The 11,162-nt window shown below is 46.6% G+C and overlaps 2 long non-coding RNA genes across 2 annotated transcripts; both read left to right on the plus strand.

Moving 5' to 3' along the window:
- Positions 1-3,300: 3,300 nt before the first annotated feature.
- LOC116966201 lies at positions 3,301-3,832 on the plus strand. The gene is made up of 3 exons (XR_004409930.1): positions 3,301-3,311; positions 3,356-3,358; positions 3,699-3,832. It is a non-coding gene; the product is annotated as an uncharacterized LOC116966201 (long non-coding RNA).
- A 1,254-nt stretch (positions 3,833-5,086) lies between these two features.
- LOC116966287 lies at positions 5,087-5,912 on the plus strand. Its single transcript, XR_004409973.1, has 2 exons — positions 5,087-5,246; positions 5,632-5,912. It is a non-coding gene; the product is annotated as an uncharacterized LOC116966287 (long non-coding RNA).
- The last annotated feature ends 5,250 nt before the right edge of the window (positions 5,913-11,162 follow it).

Below are 11,162 nucleotides of genomic sequence, written 5' to 3' on the forward strand. Positions count from 1 at the left end.
GGAATGTGGGAGGAAACCGAAGATGTCAGAGCAAATCCACGTGGGTCACGGGGAGAACGTACAAACTCTGCGCAGACAAGCACCCACGAGATCCTGTCCCACTTATGAAACCTGAACGAAAACCTCTGGAGACTTTGCGCCCCACCCGAGGTTTCCGTGCGGTTCCCGGAGGTTTTTGTCAGTCTCCCTACCTGCTTCCACTACCTGCAATCTCTGGAAACCACCTGCAACCTCCGGGATCCTTGATTAGTACGGGTGTCCGGGGTTATGGGGAGAGGGCAGGAGAATGAGGTTAGGAGGGAGAGATAGATCAGCCATGATTGAATGGTGGAGCAGACTCGATGGGCCGAATGGCCTGATTATGAAGAAGGGTCTCTGCCGAAACGTTGCTTATTCCTTCTCTCCATTGATGCTGCCTCACCCGCTGAGTTCCTCCAGCATTTTTGTCTACCTTTGATCTTTCCAGCATTTGCAGTTCTTTATTAAACATGATCCTATCACGTATGACCATAATGAATGTCGGGGCCCCATCCGTGGCAACTCTTTGAATACCTTGTGTATCCTTTACATACCTGGACTGGAACCGGCGGAACAGACCACCATTTGGCAGTACAACGGGTAGGAAGGTGGAGCCAGCAAAGCATCGTGGCGAGCAATTAGGGCGCAACATTCACATGACCAACTGCATCCTGACCTATCGCCAGCCGTCTTGTCTATGTCTTGCCACTGGATACAGATAGGCCGGGACAAGTAACATTTGCAAATTTGCAGATGACACAAAGCTGGGTGGCAGTGTGAACTGTGAGGAGGATGCTATGACAATGCAGGGTGACTTGGACAGGTTGGGTGAGTGGGCAGATGCAGTTTAATGTGGATAAATGTGAGGTTATCCACTTTGGTAGCAAAAACAGGAAGGCAGATTATTATCTGAATGGTGTCAAGTTGGGAAAAGGGGAAGTACAAGGGACCTGGGGGCCCTTGTTCATCAGTCAATGAAAGTACGCATGCAGGCACAGCAGGCAGTGAAGAAAGCGAATGGCATGTTAGCCTTCATAACCAGAGGAATCGAGTATAGGAGCAAAGACGTCCTTCTGGAGTTGTATAGGGCCCTAGAGAGACCTGGCGTATTGTGTGCAGTTTTGGTCCCTTAATTTGAGGAAGGACATTCTTGCTATTGAGGGAGTGCAGCGTAGGTTTACAAGGTTAATTCCCGGGATGGCGGGACTGTCATATGCTGAGAGAATGGAGCTTGTATACTCTGGAGTTTAGAAGGATGAGAGGGATTCTTATTGAAACATATAAGATTATTAATGGTTTGGACACGCTGGAGGCAGGAACATGTTCACGATGTTGCGGGAGTCCAGAACTAGGGGCTGTAGTTTAAGAATAAGGGGTAAGCCATTTAGAACGGAGATGATGAAACACTTCTTCACAGAGAGTTGTGAGCCTGTGGAATTCTCTGCCTCAAAGGAGGTGGAGTTTCTCTGGATACTTTCAAGAGAGAGCTAGATAGGGCTCTTAAAGATAGCGGAGTGAGGAGATATGGGGAGAAAGCAGGAACGGGGTAGTGATTGGGGCTGATCAGCCATGATCACATTGAATGGTGGTGGTGACTCTGTGAATGTAAATCTTGAATCAGCACTGTAAAATGGTTATGTGAAGGGAAAATGGAGGTCAGGTGAACTGGGTTGAAACTTAAAATGTCTGCTCACCAAAGTTGCTGACTATGTGGCTGCAGGCCTCAGGAAGTTGTGATCCTGAGAAATACACATTATCCTGCTGATGCTGCATATTCGCAACTTTGATATTCCCCGCACTCGTCTGATTGAGGTGGCTGAGTTTCAGAAGGCTGAAGAATATGCAAACCACTGGCTCCCGAATGTCTGAGAAATGTCCCTGTCTTAGCTCTAGTATTGTTCCACTAATTAACATCTCCCATTGTGTACGTGCCTGTTATCATGACCATTGTGTACAGGGCTGTCGATTGTTTGGGTAATGTGGGAGGGGGCTAAACGGTGGCATTAACGTATATAAAGCATTGCAATTAAGGGCAGTCAGCTGGACTCTTTGCTAGGTTGTTAAACCTGTGTGGAGACTCCTGCTCAATAAACGTACGTTTAAAGCAACCCTGGTGCCTGGTCGATTATTGTCGAAACAACCGATGTGAGAGAAAAACGTGAATCAACATTTTGGTGTCAGAAGTGGGATGTCAACCAGCGACTGATCGAGCCGGCGAGTGAATCCACTGGGCGACGGGATCGATGTGAAGGGTGCGCAGCCAAGTGAGTAGATTTAGTTAAATCTCCTCTTGGTCCTTCCTCGTATCCCGGCGTAGCAGGGTAATTCGCTGACTTGCATCAGTTGGTGGGACGACATCCGAACGTTCCGGTTGTGGGCACTGGGATAGGGCCGTCTCGAGGATTATCCTAGTCTGATCGAGCGGATAAAACACCCCGTAGAGGGGGACCGTAGACGGTATATAAGAGGAGTGCACTGGGTATAGGAAGTTAACTAGTATTGAGACGTTAACTGAGACCAAGGTACCCCCATATCTCACAGAAAGTCCACTTCAAAGTGACTGAGTGAGATACGGTGGAACCAAGGACTCTAGGTTAACCCTGAAAGAGTTAACAAGTATTGAGTGTTAACCGAGACCCAGGTACCCCGTACCTCACAGAAAGTCCGCTTTAAAGTGGCCGAGTGAGATACGGCGGAACCAAGGACTCACGGTTAACCCTGAAATTTTGGTTGTGATATTTGTGTAACCGTCTCGAGGATTATCCTAGTCTGATCGAGCGGATAAAACACCCCGTAGAGGGGGACCGTAGACGGTATATAAGAGGAGTGCACTGTGTATAGGAAGTTAACTGGTATTGAGACGTTAACCGAGACCAAGGTACCTCCGTATCTCACAGAAAGTCCGCCTTAGACTGGTTGTTAAGAGAGGAAATCCTCCACGCGAAGGTCAGGAATTGAAGTGACCAAGTGAGATACGGCGGAACCAAGGACTCGCGGTTAACCCTGAAAGAGTTAACAAGTATTGAGTGTTAACCGAGACCAAGGTACCCCGTACCTCACAGAAAGTCCGCTTTAAAGTGGCCGAGTGAGATACGGCGGAACCAAGGACTCGCGGTTAACCCTGAAAGAGTTAAAAAGTATTGAGTGTTAACCGAGACCAAGGTACCCCGTACCTCACAGAAAGTCCGCTTTAAAGTGGCCGAGTGAGATACGGCGGAACCAAGGACTCACGGTTAACCCTGAACTATTGGTGTGTAATAGCATAAGTGTATATTGAATCGTCGGATTAAAAAGTATTGAGTGTTAACCGAGACCAAGGTACCTCCGTATCTCACAGAAAGTCCGCCTTAGACTGGTTGTTAAGAGAGGAAATCCTCCACGCGAAGGTCAGGAATTGAAGTGACCGAGTGAGATACGGCGGAACCAAGGACTCGCGGTTAACCCTGAAATATTGTGTGTGATAGTATAAGTTTAAAAATGGGTAATGGTATGGACACCAGTGTTCACCCAGACCGGCCATTACATCAGCTATGTTTCTTGCATCCAGAAATGGAGGAGACCTTTAGGCGTATGTCGGGAGGACTCATTCATAAACTGGGGAAGGATGAATGGCCTGAAGGGGGTTCCAATGATATGGGTGTGTTGTCAAGGGCTCAAAGTGTAATATGGAAAACGGATAGAAAAAATATATATAAAAAGGCCATTCAGTTGTGGATCGATCATTGTAACAAAGAAAAGGCACGGTCTTTAACGGCCAGTTGGCAGAGTAATGCCTTGAAACTAGGAATACCCCTGACCGAGGGGGGTCAGGAGAAGTCAGCGACAGTACTAAAACAAGAATGCAGGCATGCAAAGGAAAGTAAGGATCGTCAGCAGAGAGAGAGACAAAATAAGGCCAAGGTAGATAAAGACTTACGTAAGTCGGTGGCTGGCATAGATTTGGGAGGTGACGACGAGGAGGAGGTAGAGGATTATCCTTGGGGAGTCCGTGGAGCACCCCCGTTGAACCAGCCTGCCCCCGTTGCCAGTCCTGTGTCCGCTCCTCCAAATCCCGCTACCCGATCCAAGATTAAAACTCACCCTTATGGAAAAACAGGGGATTCCTCACCTCAACGGGCCATAAGATTGCCAATCAGATCCTGGTCTCTGACCTGTTGAATGCTATCCTCCTGCCCTCTGCGATAGCCGTAATTAAATGTGCGGCTCACACGACAGGAGATTCCCTGGTCCAAATCGGTAACAGGTTGGCTGATGAAGCGGCTAAGTGTGCTTCACGCGATAGATTTAAAGTGGTGGGTAGTATGATGAGGCGGGTGAAAAGCCTTTATATGGGCTCGTCTGAATCTGAGAAACCTATGCCAACCATAAATGATGTATTGCTCTTACAGGGGGACGCCTCTGCTAATGTTATAATGGAATGGGAGCAGCTGGGCTGTCGGAAGGCTGACTTTGGACTGTGGCTCACGCCGGCCGGACAGACCTGTATGACAGACCAGTTAGCGACCTGGGTCATTGATTGCCTACATCTAGCCACTCACTGTGGGGCCACCCTGCTAGTAGACGCTCTCTTACAGGCATGGTGGCATCCTCGACTTAAGGTTTTGGCAGCACAAACTAGCGCACGGTGCCTCACCTGTGCGACACACAACCCAGGTAAAGGAGTTGTCTGCCAGACAGGTCGTACTCCATTACCTACTGCTCCGTTTGAAACCTTACAGATGGATTTTATTGATTTGCCTAAGTGTCAGTGTTATAAACATGTACTTGTTAATGTTGATGTGTTTTCTAGGTGGATTGAAGCCTTTCCCACCACTGATTGTACTGCTTCTACGGTGGTGTCTATTTTATTACGGCAGTTTGTTCCTCGATTTGGGGTTCCAAATACCATCAGTTCGGATAACGACCCTCACTTTATTGCCGCTATCAATAAAGAATTGTGCCGACAGCTGGGAGTAACTCAGCGGCTGCATTGTGCTTATCGCCCACAGGCTGCAGGAATGGTGGAACGCTTGAACCAGACCCTGAAGACCAAGCTTGCCAAGCTGGTGGACCAATCAGGCTCCACATGGGTTAAAATGTTGCCTGATGCTTTGTTCCAGATCAGAGTCCTTCCAGCAGGGAAGACAAGGTTGTCTCCTGCAGAGATCATCTATGGCCGACCTCTGCGCACCCCCTGGACAGACATTATCCCGGCCACAATGACATTGCATCACATGACGGAGGAGATGGTCTCTTACGTCCTTGCCCTTACAAGGGCCCTGCGTGAGATTCATGAGGAGGTCAAGGCCGCTTATGTGGGCGACATAGATTTTCCCGTTAATGGACGGATCACCCCGGGCTCTTATGTGTTGATTAAGAATTGGGTTCGTAAAGACACCCTTTCTCCTCGATGGTTGGGCCCCTTCCAGGTTCTCCTCACCACCCCCACCGCAGTAAAGGTAGAAGGACGATCGGCATGGGTGCATTTGCACCATTGCAAAGTGGTTGGTGACACCAAGCAAAGGGGGGAGGTCGAGGTCAGGGAGGGGGATCCAGTCCACGGGAAGCAGGGCACGAATTAATTTTGCCATGAAATTGCACGTTCTTTTCTTTTTCCCTCCCTTGTCTTCACAGATACGAAATAAATCGCTGAGATGAGGGTCTTTGTGGCATTAATATGTGTGGTGACCACTGCAGGGTTAATCGGTTTCGGCTGGAAATGGACAAAGCCTGAACATGGACGGAACGAACGAGGAAAGAGAGGGGAACGAGAAAACTCCAATTTATTCATCCAGGCACACAACGAGCTATTCGGGAAGGGGCAGGTGGTTTGTTATCCACAAATGACATCAGTTACCTCCCTGTTTACCCCATCCCCTGCATGGGGCAGAACCGAACGATTGGTGAAGTGCCAGGGAAAAGAAATGGTCCCTGTCAAGCCCGTCAGCATTGACTATGATATGCTTCTTGCTCCACCGGCCAACTGCTTACCGCTACCTAAGAACAATAATCACTCCTACGACAATTGCTATAATGGATCTAGGATGGCGTCAAGAGCACCAGCTAGGCCATGTAACTTCACCACCAATAATGACAACAGGCAATATGAAAATTGTTTTAGTAACCAAGGACACGGGTGTATAGTCATCTATATTAAAAATAGCCTCAATTGCGCTCTGCAAGGGCCCGTTCACGGCTCCACGTGTAACCTTACCTATAATGGAGTTCAATGTAATGTGTCTAAGGACTGTATCCCTGTAAATGCTGGATTTCAGTTGTTGTGTGGATGGGCTAACGGGACCCATCTGACAGTAGGATCCCATCACCTGCCAATCCCCAGTTATAGCAATGGGATCAGTGAAGCGTGGAGGGACTGGTCTGGAGGGGGAGAAGTCATTAATACCCGAAGGGGCTGTAATGGATCATTATATACGGAGGAAGGAGAATTGGGGGACAAGGGTCGGACGGTCCAAGAAGCCTTGGCCAGGGAACTAGAAGGTTACGAGATTCGGCGAATGGGACTTTTAAATGGACTGTGAGTGTTGCCATAAAAATGGCAAAAGGGGGGAATGTGAATGTAAATCTTGAATCAGCACTGTAAAATGGTTATGTGAAGGGAAAATGGAGGTCAGGTGAACTGGGTTGAAACTTAAAATGTCTGCTCACCAAAGTTGCTGACTATGTGGCTGCAGGCCTCAGGAAGTTGTGATCCTGAGAAATACACATTATCCTGCTGATGCTGCATATTCGCAACTTTGATATTCCCCGCACTCGTCTGATTGAGGTGGCTGAGTTTCAGAAGGCTGAAGAATATGCAAACCACTGGCTCCCGAATGTCTGAGAAATGTCCCTGTCTTAGCTCTAGTATTGTTCCACTAATTAACATCTCCCATTGTGTACGTGCCTGTTATCATGACCATTGTGTACAGGGCTGTCGATTGTTTGGGTAATGTGGGAGGGGGCTAAACGGTGGCATTAACGTATATAAAGCATTGCAATTAAGGGCAGTCAGCTGGACTCTTTGCTAGGTTGTTAAACCTGTGTGGAGACTCCTGCTCAATAAACGTACATTTAAAGCAACCCTGGTGCCTGGTCGATTATTGTCGAAACAACCGATGTGAGAGAAAAACGTGAATCAACAACTCGAAGGGCGGAATGGCCTCCTCCGGCACCTGTTATCTATTGTCTATTGAGATAGTGAGGCTGACGATTTGCACAATTCTCCCTCATATTAATCCAAGTCAAGCGCACGTCATGACTTCAGGACCCGTCCCGCCCAACTGGGCGAAGCAAGATCTCTACAGGAGCGCGTGCAGTTGAGAAGAAGCGCACAGCAGAAGGTCAGAGGGAACGTGCCGCGCGCAAGGCTCCAGCCACTTCAACTTCTACTGCAGCACCCACACAACTGTATCCCATATTTGGCGAGTGAACCTTCCGGGCCCGGATCTGTCTCACTAGTCACCTCCGGACTCACAAACTGTAGATCAAGAAAGTTGCAGCAACATCTGCTGTAGGCGCACCGGAGAGGCGTGGATTGGTTTGTTGAAAATGCTGATCAGAGGTTGGTGATTAGTTTCAATCGTGACTGTGACCAAAGATGAAATCATTGAATTTCGTGCAGGCGAAAACAACCGCCAACAGCTCTTTCTCAATTTGGGCACATCGTTGTTCTGTGTCAGTCGAGGTACACGAGGCATACGCAACAGTGTTATTGCCGTTGCCATCATCTGTCCGTGACGACTTGGCCTGCGCCACAGTCTCCTGCTTCCTCTCCAGGAATGCTGAGGAATGCTGGTTCAGTCTCCCCCAACTGTGAAGCCACCTGCTCTCTCCCCGCGGGGAAAGAACGGAGATGGTCTCTATCGTACACGTGCTGGTCTTGTTTGTAAGCCGGTTGTGAAGTACCCGGACTATGTTTGTCTTTCCTCCAGTTTATTATCAATTGCTATGCGTGCCTTACTTAGTTAATGGGTTTGTACTGTTATTGATTCTTTAAGAGGGAGGATGTAGATCAGTGTCACTCATGTTATGAATCATGCTTTTGTAGTTGCGCCTACTTGCTTTTACAGTAACCCTCCCTGCCTGTTTCCCTGAGAATTAGAGAAAGGTGCTAGCATGAAGTTATCAATGCTATGTCGTTAATAAAGTCTTTGGACCTTTATCATGGTGTAAGGCTTCAGTTATTACCACAACCGTAACACAACACAAACAAAAACCACATGGTCTTCTAGGTCTACGAAGGACGAACAACAACAACAACAACACCTTGTGTATGGTGTGCAGGACAAAGAGTTTCACTGTGACAGGGTCACATGTGATAATAAAGTATCAAACGCTGAACATTGCAGTAAGGGGGCTTTGCTTGCTTACCGCTGCACACTCTTGTCCTTGACCTCGGTCAGGCCCGTCGCTGGGGTGAGCAGGCTGCTCCAAAACACCCCAACGTCTCCGGCCTCCAAGGCTCGATTTATCAGTGCCACTGCCGAGAGCATCTCCACAGCAACGTACAGTTCCTCCAGAGTCAGCTCACCCTGCACGAGGAGAACACAGCACAGTCAACCTCACACCCACACAGCACCATGGGGTGTCAGAAAGCTGGAGTAACTCAGCGGGACAGGCAGCATCTCTGGAGAGAAGGAACGGGAGACATTTCTGGTCGAGACCCCGTTCTTCAGACATTACAGCATTACATCCCTGTCTTGTAAACTGCAAGGGCCAGGAAGCGAGCAGGCAAGATCATCTCTGACCCCTTTCACCCTGGCCACAAACTCATTGAATCACTTCCCTCTGGAAGGCAACTCCGGACAGTCAAAGCTGCCACAGCCAGACATAAAAACAGCTTTTTTCCCCACGAGTAGTAGCTCTACTCAATAACCAAATGTCTGCAGCCTCCTTTTGCTCTGGTATTTTATTTCAGTTACATGTTTAAACTGTAATGTTTTATTATTAATGTTTAATGTTTTGTGTCATTCTTAATTCTTACACTGTGTGTGTCATGTTGTTATTGGCGAGTGGAGCACCAAGACAAATTCCTTGTATGGGAACATACTTGGCTAATAAACGTATTCATTCATTCATGTTGTGTGCCGATACATATGCCAATTATACACTCTTGGATCTGAACGTCTGCAGTGTGAGCTGGCGGTGAACGGGAGCTGGCGGTTGCTTGCTCACCTGTGGTTTCTGCCGCTGGAGAGCAGCCAGTTCCCTCTGGTACAACGCCCCTGCGAATGGGTAGACCTCGGGCAGTTTGGCACTGGGGTCCATCAGTTCTTCGTCGTCCCAGCGGGGATCCCCTTGCATACGGCTGTGTTGATCCTGGCCACGGACTGCATCACTGGGGCACAAAGAGACAGTCAGACTGGGGACCGGCAACACTGCTTGGGACGCAATGATCAAAGCAAAAAAGTTAACCGGACTCACCCGGACACAAAGTGCTGGAGTAAGTGGGCGGGTCAGGCAGGTAACGTTTTGTGTCACAACCCTTCTTCAAACTTACAGGGGGAGACTGAGGGAGAGGAGGTGAGAAGGGGAGACTGGGGGAGGTGGTTAGAAGGTGAGAAAAAGGGTCCCCACCCAAAAACGTCACCTATCCACGTTCCTCGAAGATGCTGCCTGACCGCTGAGTTACTCCAGTGTCCTTTTATGTAACCCAGAATGTACAGTTCCTTGTTTCCACATACTGCTGATTTAACTTATTTACTTACTTATTATTACAGACTCAAGGTCCAGATAAAAGACAAGACATTACAGAATAAATTGTATACATAAGCACAGTAAATTACATTCAAAAGCACAATACATGGTTTAAGATCAAGAATAAAAATAATCAGTGTCCTACAACGAGACAACGATACCAATGTCTCCACAGCTGGGATTGGTAGCATGTAGTGCTAAACCTTATGTTTGATAAAGCCACGATGATTTCATTCTCAGACTCATTAATCTGGCAAATAAATGTATGCAAAAGATTTATTAAGACAGTTTGTAAAATATTGACTCCTGCAGCCACAAACATTTCACTTGCACAGGCCTCTCGCTTAACTTTTTTTCCCTGTTGCCAGCCGGGCAACCTTGGCAGCTTTTTAGGTTGCCAAATGACAGTTTAGGTGGTCATTTAAGATGGTTTGCATGACGCGTGCTCGGAAGAAGTGCGTAGTTACCCGTCGGAATTATGCTCAATTAAGCATTCACATATTATTTCTGCTTCAAATAAAGTCACAAACTAACATATTCACCAATCAAGACATGATATATACCACAATGACATGCAGCAAAATTATAATACAGTATCTCAACTCTTTTTACACATTGCAATTAATGCAATTTTTATTATATCTTTCCACTTCCAAACAAAAATGTGCTTGGATTATTTATCGTATGATCAACCTGTGTCAATAAATCCTGGACCATGGTAACATATATGCTTAACTATGCACACTACAGATTGATGCAAGTATGTTTTCTGTGAAGGACCAAAAATTATCATGACATGGCCATAGCATGGGTCGTTATTGCTATTGGTACAGAAACACTCTCGCTTCCCACATAATTTATCCACAACAAAATATACAGGTTGCAAAGAATTTTCTAAAGGCATTTTATGATAATAGCTGTTAAAACTGACTATACCCATCTGACAGGTTAAACATCACACTAACTAACAAGGGATGACCAAAGGACATCAAATGCAGCAAATGTTCTTTTGGTAATATATTTAAAGGTGTCAAGACACCACATTACCGGACATTCAAATTAGATGTATGTGTTGTGAACAGCAATGAAGATACCCAGTTTGTAAGCAACAAATGTTTTTTTTAAATTGTTGATAAACGCTGTTTCTATCATTCCCACTTTATAATTAACATTAACATTTCAACTGAAATAACTCCTGACCAAATTTGTGATGTATATGACTGACTGTAGAAAAAACCTGGATAAATCCAACATATAGTTGTGAATGTTGCTCAGTAAATAACTACAGTACTGATAATCCATATTAAGAGCATTGACTGCGGTTTTAATGTTTCACGTGTTCACAATTTAATTAATCCATCTTTGTGGATTAAAACAAATAATAACATCGGGAATTAAAAATATTTGATCGCATTCTGTTAACAAACATAGTCGATGTTAGCTCTGAAGACATTTCCAGCACAATGGGG

The sequence above is a fragment of the Amblyraja radiata genome, chromosome 36 (assembly GCF_010909765.2).
Source record: "Amblyraja radiata isolate CabotCenter1 chromosome 36, sAmbRad1.1.pri, whole genome shotgun sequence".
Classification (NCBI taxonomy): Eukaryota; Metazoa; Chordata; class Chondrichthyes; order Rajiformes; family Rajidae; genus Amblyraja; species Amblyraja radiata.